General features: G+C 47.3%; 1 protein-coding gene across 2 annotated transcripts in view; it reads left to right on the forward strand.

Annotated features, from left to right (window-relative positions):
- Nucleotides 1-12072, forward strand: part of MFSD1 (major facilitator superfamily domain containing 1) — a 115137-nt gene that overhangs the window by 12088 nt on the left and 90977 nt on the right. The gene's annotated exons all lie outside the window — the stretch shown is intronic.

Raw genomic sequence — 12072 nt, forward strand, 5'->3', positions numbered from 1 at the left:
TCTTTTTAATTATAATGGGTCATTGTCTTACACTTTTGAGAAATATTTAGGATGATTCATAAAGAATAGCATGTCAGTGTGGGCAACAATCTCACACACACAGATCTCTCTTTTCCTTTAGTACATCCAGTCCCAGTACTGTTGGAAAGCACTTCCTAGGAACACACTTAACCCCTTGATCACTCCTAGTGTTAACCCCTTCCCTGCCAGTGTCGTTTATACAGTAACAGTGCATTTTTTTTTTTTTTGTTTAGCACTGATCACTGTTTTGGTGTCACTGGTCCCCAAAAAGTGTAATTTAGTGTCAGATCTGTCCGCCGCATTGTTTCAGTCCCGCTAAAAATCGCTGATCATTGCCATTACTAGTAAAAAAACAATTTAAAAAAATAGTTCATAAATGTATCCGATCGTTTGTAGACGCTATAGCTGTTGCACAAACCAATCAATATACATTTATTAGGATTTTACCAAAAATGTGTAGCAAAATACATATTGGCCTAAATTTTTTTTTTTTTTTTTTTTTTTTTTTTTTTTTAATTGGGATATTTTATGTTTTAGTAGCAGAAAGTAAAAAATTGTTTATTTTTTTTCAAAATTGTCGGCGCACAAAAAAAAAAAAAAATCGCAGAGGTGATCAAATACCACCAATAGAAAGCTCTATTTGTGGGGGGAAAAAGGACATCAATTTTATTTGGGTACAGTGTCACACGACCACACAATTATCAGTTAAAGCAACACAGTGCTGAAAAAATGGCCTGGTCATTAAGGGTTAGAAACCTTCCAGATTTGAAGTGGTTTGAGACATTAAACATCCACGTCTCCCCTGTGCTCCACTGAATGTAATGCAATGCACATCGCACTGCATTACATTCTTTCCCAGGCTTGATGACTTGGGAAACTGTCAACGGGGACCTGGAAGTGACTTGTGACTTCATCAACAAGGACGCGGGTCAGCTCTCTACCCTCCCCTTTACTTCGTGGGACCTGCTATGGCTGCCCTGAGCCCCCTGTCCGAACACAATAGCACAGCAGGAGAAGATCGTTGCAACAACATTGAATGTGTACAACAACCTCTCAGGGTTTTTTTTTTTTTCTTACTGTGTGAACCTAGCTTTAGATGTGGGAATAGAAAATGTTGTTTTGAGGTGAGCTTTAACCACTTTACGTGGTTATGTCTGAATCGGATATCTTTTTTTTTTCTGCGGTTTCCTGTAAAAGCTTTCATAGCGGCGGGAGGGGATGCCCCCCCCCCCCTCGCGGTTTACCATAGAGCTGACTGAGGACCAGATGGTCCCCGGCCATCTCTGACCGTCGGAGGCCGGAAGCAACATTATGATGTACACGCAGCATTTTTTTTTTTTTTTTTTGCTTGGAAGCGAAGATCAAAAATTTTTTTGATTGGGCTTTTTACCAAAGACTTCTAGACCCCAGATCTCTTCATAGAGGACCTGTCGTGCCCTATTCATATTACAAGGAATGTTTACATTCCACGTAATAGGAATGAAAGTGATGATAAAAAAAAAAATACATTTTAAGGGAAAGTGTTTAAAAAAAAAAAAAAAAAAACTAAAAATAATTTTTATAAGCACCCCAATCCCCTCGTGCTTGCATGCAGAAGCAAACGCATACGTATGTTGCGCCCACATATGTAAAAGCGTTCAAACCACACCATAGGTATCACCGTGAATGAAACGGAATCCGATGACCCACACTGTACTTGTGGTCTTTCCTCCCAGTCATGAACATGGATATCAAATCCCAGCCGCCATAAAACAAAGCTAGCCTGACACTTAGTTTGTATACTGGAAACAACTAACTCTTTTATTGAACAAGAAACAGACTTTTATTCACCTGAGAAATGGGTCAGTCACTACATGATTATTTACCCAAAACCTCAAACAATGGTGAGATAACGAGGTACAGCTGACTCATGGCTAATCCCAATAAACATAAGTAACTTGGTACACTTAAGCCAGCCTGGAAGACCAGACTGCTGGCACCAAAGCTAAAACAAGATACAATACACATATCATAGTGTAAATACTGAGAACCCACTGTAAACAATAGGCGAGCAAATCAGCATAATTTACAATGCGTGGGAGACAGGTGTTTGAGCTGATGACATGCATCTGTTACAAGTCTGACCAACTGAAGCAGTCCAAACCATCAATTTTATCTGTCACATCATTTTTTTCCAATCTCAGTGACAGTGCGTACCGTCACAGTGAACGTTCGAGCAAGAGCAATAATTCTAGCCAAAGGCCTCCTCTGTAACTCTAAGACCGCATTCACACTGGTACAACTTGGACCGCGACTTGTCAGCCTGACAAGTCGCGGTCCTCACGCTCCCATTGTGTAGTATAGGAGCGACACAAGTCGCTCCGACTTAGAAAAAGGGTCCTGTAATTCTTCGGGGCGACCTGGAGGCGACTTGCATTGACTTCCATTATGTGAAGTCCGTGCAAGTCGCGCTGCGCGCGACTTCACAGGTCGCCCCCTAAATCGGAGCGACCTAATGTGAACGGAGGCTTAACTGGTAACCTGTAAAAATGTTTAAAGCAGGACTTGACAAATTTGCTTGTAATCTAGGAGCCAGCTAAAAAAGTTAGGAGCCAGTTTTTTTTTTTTCATGCATGCCGAATGGCTGGCTTCTGTCAGACTGGCTGCCATACACACGGACCCAATGGCAGACAGTTTTAATGAATCGGCTGATGTTGCCCTGAATTCGACCTGTTTGTACTTGTTTACTACTTCTGAGAGATAATAAAGGAACACTCCAACCACCATGACCACTTCAGTGATTTGAAGTGGTCATGATGGTAGGAGTCAGAAATAAGCACATGCTGTGATATTTAGTTATGGGCTGGGTGCTAGTTGCACCCCCTAGCACATGTGACTTACTGCTGGCGGGTACTGCAGGCTGGTAATGCTGGCTCCTGAGACACATGACAGACAACGGAGAGTCGGAAGCATGCAGAACTGATATTTGATATCACTCCGCCTGTGACAGGACGGAACTATACAGGAAGCATTGGCTCCGTTCTGTCACAGCTGACACACTGTTCTGTCCCCAGACATCCCAAAGCTCCTGCGAGGTGCGGGAGTCTCCCGCAGTGTAACCCAGGTGCCAGACCGCTATTTCTAGTCACCAAAGCGACCTGGTGCCTGGGGTTTGTCGAGCCCTGGTTTTTTTTTTTTTTTTTTTTTTTTTTTTAAATAGCCATGTGAAAACTGAGCTATACTACCGGCTAAAGGAAGTTAAATATTAATTTCTCTTACGTCCTCCGACAGTCGCCGCCCCTTCATAATCTTCACCAATGGGTATTGACCTTTGCTCCGTATTAGTAGCTAGGCAACAAGATTTGTTAATACAAAAGCTTTTAGCATAATCACACCCCTAGGGGGCGGTCCCCTCAGTCAATACCTCCCTGCTTCCTGCATCCTCAACTCAGTTTGAATTTGCCTAGCTTAGGAGTAGCTGGCTGTTCCTGTGCTGGGGCTTTCAGTCTCAGCCTTCTATCCTTTTTTTGATTTTATTTTAAGTATTTTTCTCTTTCTTTTACTTAGCTGTTATTTTATCAGCCTTAGTTTAGTTTTCTTCGGATGAAGATGATTATGCGGAGCTGGGTCTCGGACTGGCCGCCCTGGATCCCAGGGCTGAGAGCCAGAAGGTTCTCCAGCCTGCCATCGAGCGTTCAGCTCAGGTTTCCCTGGCATATTGAACGACCCATCCCTGTTCGCTGCAGGGATGCTGCCTGTGAGGTGGCTACCTCACTGGACGCCATTTTTGCGGTTTCGCACCGCAGTCTGCTGCGTCTTGGCTGCGACACTCCCTGTCATCTGTATAGCGGTTTGTTCGCTGGTGACGGCTCCCCACGCCATCCGGTGGGTAAGTAACTTTCTATGGGGGGACCTGTCTGTACGGGTGTCGGTCTGTGACTGTGTGACCCACATGTCTAAGTGTGGGCTCCCTAAGATCCCTGTGTAGCTGCCTTTCTGTGGGCTGCGGGGGGGGGGCTCTCCCGCTCTGCTGTGTGTAATGTATGGGGCAGACTGGGCTCAGACATGCTGTGTGGCGGCCGCTGATGCGGCCCGCCATTTTTTTCGGTTAATGTGTGGTGACCGGCCCTGTCTAGCACAGCGCTGTGTTTTGGCGCCAAACCGCCGCCATTTTGCCGACGAACGATCGAGCAAGCACATGTCGGCGCCATTTTCTTGTGGCCTGAATCCCTCAGCCGAGCGGCCATGTTTGTGGAGCCTTCATAGGCTATATAGGTCGGTCAGTCATTGCATCACTTCCTTTTTCACTGGAACAGCGATCGGTGGCAGCAGCCTGTGTGGTCTCTCCAGGTTTTTACCTTCCTTATCCTGCATTTCCTTGCTCAGTGCTCATTTTCCCTGCGGGGTCGGTACATTCAGTAGTGTGCGGTGGGCTGCGCTCGCCGCGGTGTTAAAGGGGCAGTTCCTTTATTTCAGTTTATTACTGGGGCATGGATTCTCAGGATTGCAAGTTTCCTCCCGCCCTGGTGGGGGGCCAAGGGGCTGCTGCACCCCCCGAGGGGGCTGATCTGGCTGCTGTTGTAGCGAACTTGGCTTCTCAGGTGCAGATGCTGATGGCTGATCGATTCGCAAAAAGGGCCAGATTATCCATTTCCTCTGATTCAGAGGGCGATGGGGCTGCTGTGGCTGGCGTGCCCTTCTCAGGGTCTCGCTCCTCTCTGGACCTTATGGGGTCTGAGGGGGAGGCTGAGGTGGAGGGGGTTGATACTTCTCCCCCTGGCTCGCCTGAAGAGCTTGCACTCATGGATGAGTTACTTCTATTAAAGAAACGCTGCGTCTGCAGGATGAACCAAGTCCTCCTGCTCTGATGTCCTCTTATGGGACGCAAAGGAAACGCAAATCAGCGCAGGTTTTTCCCTGCCCTGCGGAATTTCAACACGATGTTGATGAGCAATGGCGCAATTTTTAAAGAATCCCTTTTCTGTGTCAAATAAGTTCAAACTGCGTTATCCATTTTCACCCTCCACCGAAGAGCGTTGGTGTGTACCGCCTCAGGTGGATCACGCGGTGGCCGTTTTGAATAAGTCTACTGCGATTCCTGCTGAGGATACCCCGGTGTTCCGGGACCCTACGGACAGGAGATTGGAGTCCCTTGCCCGTCATGCTTATACGGTTGCTGGTTCTATGCTGAAGCCTATTTTTGCTTCCATTATGGCAGCCCAAGCTATTGCAGTTTGGACACAGGTGCTCAGGCGCACCCTGGTGACTGATTCAGCTCCGCCGACCACGTTGGCTATGGTGGATAAAATTCATCAGGGTGTCATGTATTTGTGTGATGCGGACTTGGATTTGGTCCCCTTGGCGGCGCGCCTATCCAGTGTAGCGGTGTTGAACCGTCGTCTGATATGGCTGAAGAGTTGGTCGGTTGACCAAACTTCTCGCAAGACGCTGGCTAATTTTCCTTACGAGGGGTCTCGCCTTTTTGGTGAGCCGTTGGATTCACTGATAAAAGGTGTTTCAGGGGGTAAGAGCACTCTCTTGCCCCACTCTCACAAGAATAAGTCTTTTCGCGGTAAAAGGAATTCTCGTTTAGGCCCGCTCAGGGTTCTTTTCGTGCCTTTCGGTCGCAATCCAAAGGCAAGCCTTTCAAAGGCCAAGGCTCCCAGAAGAAGCCGTGGGCGGGTAAGCAGAAGTCCAGCCAGTCCGGTTCCACTTCCCACACCAACTCAGCCTGAAGGGGCGCCCTCACCCGATTCTGGGGTGGGGGGACGTTTGTGCGGTTTTCTGCAGCCCTGGGTGGCCCGCATTCGGGACAGATGGGTTCAGGAAATCGTTCGCTCTGGTTACAAGATCGAGTTTCTCTCTCGGCCAGCGGGCAGATTTTTTCCCTCAAATCTTCAGCTATCTCCGGAGCGCTTGCAGGATCTGCACCTGGCGGTGCGGGACCTGCGGGCCCAAGGAGTGGTGGTTCCGGTGCCTCATCGGGACAGGTTTCGGTTTTTACTCCAATCTGTTCACTGTGCCCAGAAAGGAGGGCAAGGTGCGTCCGATTCTGGACTTAAAAGCTCTGAACCGCTTTGTGCGGGTTCGCAAGTTCCGCATGGAATCCCTGCGCTCGGTGGTGGCTGCCCTGGTTCCGGGGGAATTTATGGCCTCCATTGAAGGATGCGTACCTACACATCCCCATTTTCGAGGGTCACCAGAAGTACCTTCGATTCGCCGTTGGGGAGGATCATTACCAATTCGTGGCGTTACCTTTCGGTCTCGCTTCAGCTCCGCGGGTATTCACCAAGGTGCTAGCGCCGGTCCTGGCTCAATTGCGAGCTCAGGGCATCTCTGTCTTGGGGTATCTGGACGATATCCTACTTCGGTCCCCTGCCAGTCAGGATCTGGTAACCGACCTGTCCGCCATGGTGCAGACTCTGCAGGAGTTTGGTTGGACGATAAACATTCCGAAATCGACGCTGTGTCCGTCGGTTCGTCTTCCCTACCTGGGGATGATTCTGGATTCTGTTCAGGCGAAGGTCTTCCTGCCGGAAGACAAGCTCAGGACGAGGTCAGGTCCCTCAGGGACACTCAATACTCGTCTCTCCGGACATGCATGAGATGTCTGGGTTTGATGGTATCGGCTTTCGAGGCGATTCCCTTTGCCCAGTTTCACACGCGGGGTCTTCAAGCGGAGATTCTGGCCGAGTGGGAAGGGCGACCGCAATCTCTGGATCTACGGATTTCATTGAGCCATCGCACCAGAAGGGGTCTTCTGTGGTGGCTCCAGTCCCCAGCGGTGTCGGGGGGGGGCAAGTCTTTTCGTCCATTTTTGTGGACGGTGATTACCACGGATGCCAGCTTGTCGGGCTGGGGTGGTGTTCTGTCCGCCCAGGGAACTTGGTCGGAGGAGGAGTCGTCTCTTCCGATCAACATTCTGGAATTGAGGGCGATAAAGCTTTGCCTTCTGCAATGGTCGGAACGGCTTCAGGGCCGTCCAGTTCGGGTTCAGACGGACAATGCCACGGCGGTGGCCTACATCAACCATCAAGGGGGCACCAGGAGTGCCCGAGCGGCTTGGGAAGTGGCCGACATTCTGTCATGGGCCGAGACGCACGTCTCGGCGATATCGGCAGTACACATTCCGGGGGTGGAGAACTGGCAGGCGGACTATCTGAGTCGCCAGACCCTGGACCAGGGAGAATGGTCCCTTCACCCGGATTTCTTCCAGATGTTGTGCGCGAAGTGGGGTCTTCCAGATGTGGACCTGTTCGCGTCTCGTCTAAACAACTAGGTGGAAAGGTTCGTGGCAAGGACGCGCGATCCGCGGGCGGACGCCTCGGACGCGTTGGTGGCGCCCTGGCGTCAGTATCGTCTGATGTATACCTTTCCCCCGATTCAACTGTTGTCCAGGTTCCTTCGCAGACTGGCTTCGGAACCGCATACGGTGATTCTGGTGGCACCGGACTGGCCTCGCCGGTCTTGGTACGCGGACCTCGTCAATCTGGCAGTCGACGCTCCGTGGCGTCTGCCGCTTCGAGACGACCTTCTGTCTCAAGGGCCGATATTCCATCCTGCTTTACAGTCGCTGGCTTTGACGGCCTGGCTGTTGAAAGCCAGGTCCTGAAGGATAGGGGTCTCCCACCTTGATTAAGGCTAGAAAAGCCTCTTCAGGAAAAATTTACTACCGTACCTGGAAAGCGTACTTTGCCTGGTGTGAGTCCAGGGGGTATTCCCCTCGCTCATACTCGGTATCGAGAGTGTTGGCTTTCCTCCAAACTGGTGTGGACCAGCGTTTTGGCGCTGACCACGATTAAGGGTCAGATTTCTGCGCTGGCCATTCTTTTCCAACGCCCGGTGGCGTCCAATTCGTTGATTCGCACCTTTGTTCAGGGGGTGCGACATTTGGTTCCTCCTAGGAGGGAACCTTTACCTCCATGGGACTTGAACCTTGTTCTGTCCGTGTTGCAACAGGCTCCTTTTGAAAAGATCAGGGAGATCTCGTTGTCTCTGTTGTCCAAGAAGGTTGCCTTTTTGGTGGCGATCACTTCGGCTCGCAGGGTGTCGGAGCTGGCGGCTTTGTCCTGCAGCTCTCCTTACTTGGTGATTCACTTGGATAAGGTGGTCCTTCGACCTAACCCTTCCTTTCTTCCCGAAAAGGATCTCGGAGTTTCACCTTAATGAGGACATTGTCTTGCCTTCGCTTTGCGCGAAGCCTAAGCATCCAAAGGAAGTTGCACTGCATTCCTTGGATGTTGTTCGGGCGATCAGGGTTTACCTTTCGTCGACTAAATCCTTTCGCAAGTCGGATTCCCTATTCGTCCTTCCTGAGGGACCTCGGAAGGGCATGGCGGCGTCTGCTGCGACCATCGCCAAATGGATCAGACAGACCATTGAGCAGGCATATGCTTTGAGGGGGAAGGTTCCTCCTTTCCCTGTGAAGGCGCACTCTACCAGATCTCTGAGTACGTCTTGGGCCTGTCATCATCGGGCTTCTGTGGCCCAGGTGTGTAAGGCGGCGACCTGGTCGTCCGTTCACACTTTCTCAAAATTTTACAAAGTGGATGTTCAGGCATCGGCTGATGCTTCCTTTGGCCGCAAGGTTCTTAGTGCGGCGGTGCCTTAGGGACCCTTGTTTTTGGGCCCTTGGCTGTTGGGGTGTTTTACCCCTGGGTTACTTGTTCTTTCCTGGGTTGTTGCTCCTGTTGAGCACGTTTTCCTGTTGCCCTGTTGGTTCTCTTACTTTGGTAAGGTTCCTGTCTCTGATGTGGGTACTGCGTTGCTTTGTGCGCGGCTGCGTTTCCCACCCCTCATGTCTACACTGCTCTGGGACGTCCCATTGGTGAAGATTATGAAGGGGCGGCGACTGTCGGAGGACGTAAGAGAAAACTGAATTTTTGTAAAATCTTACTGTAAAATTCCTTTCTCTGAGTCCTCCGACAGTCGCCGCCCCGCCCCTCTTTTGGGGTTTTGTTTATGTACTCTACTGCTATGCTACCAAACTGAGTTGAGGATGCTGGAAGCAGGGAGGTATTGACTGAGGGGACCGCCCCCTAGGGGTGTGATTATGATAAAAGCTTTTGTATTAACAAATCTTGTTGCTTAGCTACTCCTACGGAGCAAAGGTCAATACCCATTGGTGAAGATTATGAAGGGGCGGCGACTGTCGGAGGACTTAGAGAAAGGAATTTTACGGTAAGATTTTACAAAAATTCCGTTTTGACTCAAACGATCCAAAGCCATTCTTTAATGAATACGGAGAATGTGTTTATCACTACAGAATAGTAAATTGGATAATTGGAGATGACTATATTGTAAATTATAAGGAAGTAGGAAACTTTACACCCTGGGCTCCAGAAGATCAACAGTTTCATATCAACCCAAAAGCAATCGAATGGAAAGGTACTAAGAAGTATCCCAGGAATTATACAGCCATTTCTACACACCGGAGGTTATTGGAGAACAAACCATCCTATCCATCCAGTGTATCCATATTTGAGGAGCACGATCAATTGGAAACTGATCTAGAGGGTCTGCAGGTTGACCTTGTATACCTGAAACGCTAATTTGAGTGTTAATGGAGGTGAGCGGCCATTACACTTAATTGTGGATTTCCTAGCTCACAAGTCCGCACTGGGTTGTCACCGGAAGTGTCCTGTGTCACTGCACCTTTATGAACTTTTATTAGAAGATATTATCTTTGTCACTTTTTTTGGATAAATTTGTTTCTGTGCAGTGTGCACTTTTCTGTGCAGTGTGCACTATTTGCACCCACCTGCTTTTTGCTTTTGTGGGACTTCCTGATTGGAGAATTTTATTTATTACGTTTTTTATTCACTGGACATTTGAAGATCAACTGTCATTTGTTTGTTTTTTCACTGGCTCATTTTTTATTTCAATGTTATATACCCATTGTGCAACCTATTGGTTGTAGTGGTTCACTCTTCATAGGGCATCATCACTTTTTTACTTTGCTTTTTTATTCATCACTTCATTTATGATCTGTATAAGAGCTTTCACTTTTAGAGTCATATTTATTTAACATAGGAGCACCTTTTATATCACCGCAATAAGAATTTTATTATTGATATTTATTCAACACAATAAGCACCTTATTGATCACGGTTGCACTTCACCCACATATTTGTATTATTTTAGAAGATTTAAGAAGAATTTTACATATTTCATCAGTTTTATTCATGTATTTACAGTGCCTTGCGAAAGTTTTCAGCCCCCTTGAACTTTTCGACCTTTTTGCCACATTTCAGGCTTCAAACGTAAAGATATAAAACTGTAATTTTTTTTTTTTTTTTTTTTTTTTTGGAAGAATCAACAAGTGGGACACAATCCATGAAGTGGAACGAAATTTATTGGATATTTCAAACTTTTTTAACAAAAAACTGAAAAATTGGGCGTGCAAAATTTATTCAGCCCCCTTAAGTTAATACTTTATAGCGCCACCTTTTGCTGCGATTACAGCTGTAAGTCGCTTGGGGTATGTCTCTATCAGTTTTGCACATCGAGAGACTGAAATTTTTGCCCATTCCTCCTTTCAAAACAGCTCGAGCTCAGTGAGGTTGGATGGAGAGCATTTGTGAACAGCAGTTTTCAGTTCTTTCCACAGATTCTCGATTTGGATTCAGGTCTGGACTTTGACTTGGCCATTCTAACACCTGGATATGTTTATTTGTGAACCATTCCATTGTAGATTTTGCTTTGTTTTGGATCATTGTCTTGTTGGAAGACAAATCTCTGTCCCAGTCTCAGGTCTTTTGCAGACTCCATCAGGTTTTCTTCCAGAATGGTCCTGTATTTGGCTCCATCCATCTTCCCATCAATTTTAACCATCTTCCCTGTCCCTGCTGAAGAAAAGCAGGCCCACACCATGATGCTGCCACCACCATATATGACAGTGGGGATGGTGTGTTCAGGGTGATGAGTTGTTGCTTTTACGCCAAACATAACATTTTGCATTGTTGCCAAAAAAGTTCGATTTTGATTTCATCTGACCAGAGCACCTTCTTCCACATGTTTGGTGTGTCTCCCAGGTGGCTTGTGGCAAACTTTAAACAACACTTTATGGATATCTTTAAGAAATGGCTTTCTTCTTGCCATTCTTCCATAAAGGCCAGACTTGTGCAGTATACGACTGATTGTTGTCCTATGGAGAGAGTCTCCCACCTCAGCTGTAGATCTCTGCATTTCATCCAGAGTGATCATGGGCCTCTTGGCTGCATCTCTGATCCGTCTTCTCCTTGTTTGAGCTGAAAGTTTAGAGGGAAAGCCAGGTCTTTGTAGATTTGCAGTGGTCTGATACTCCCATTTCAATATTATCGCTTGCACAGTGCTCCTTGGGATGTTTAAAGCTTGGGAAATCTTTTTGTATCCAAATCCGGCTTTAAACTTCTCCAACAATATCTCGGACCTGCCTGGTGTGTTCCTTGTTCTTCATGATGCTCTCTGCGCTTTAAACGGACCTCTGAGACCATCACAGTGCAGGTGCATTTATACGGAGACTTGATTACACACAGGTGGATTCTATTTATCATCATTAGTCATTTAGGTCAACATTGGATCATTCGGAGATCCTCACTGAACTTCTGGAGAGAGTTTGCTGCACTGAAAGTAAAGGGGCTGAATAATTTTGTACGCCCAATTTTTCAGTTTTTCTATTTAACAAAGTTTGAAATATCCAATAAATTTCGTTCCACTTCATGATTGTGTCCCACTTGCTGTTGGTTCTTCACAAAAAATTAGTTTTGTATCTTTGTTTTGAAGCCTGAAATGTGGCAAAAGGTCGAAAAGTTCAAGGGGGCTGAATACTTTCGCAAGGCACTGTATGGTTCACCTAGTAGGGACATCTTGCGCTGATTCTTCCTTTTTTACCTTTGACTGACTTTGTATGTGGTGACACTATGGAATTGGCCGCAGAGTCCGGGTGCCCCATTTTATCATTTAGCCTCCTCCTCCTTATTTCCGCTTCCCTTATTTCTATTGGCAGCGCATAGGTTTACCTCTTTATAAGTGTCGTAGTTAGTCGCCATTTCACAAGCTTGCGCAAATTTAAAGCGTAACATGTTTGGTATC

Source organism: Pelophylax lessonae (assembly GCF_965119305.1).
Source record: "Pelophylax lessonae genome assembly, chromosome: 3".
Lineage (NCBI taxonomy): Eukaryota > Metazoa > Chordata > Amphibia > Anura > Ranidae > Pelophylax > Pelophylax lessonae.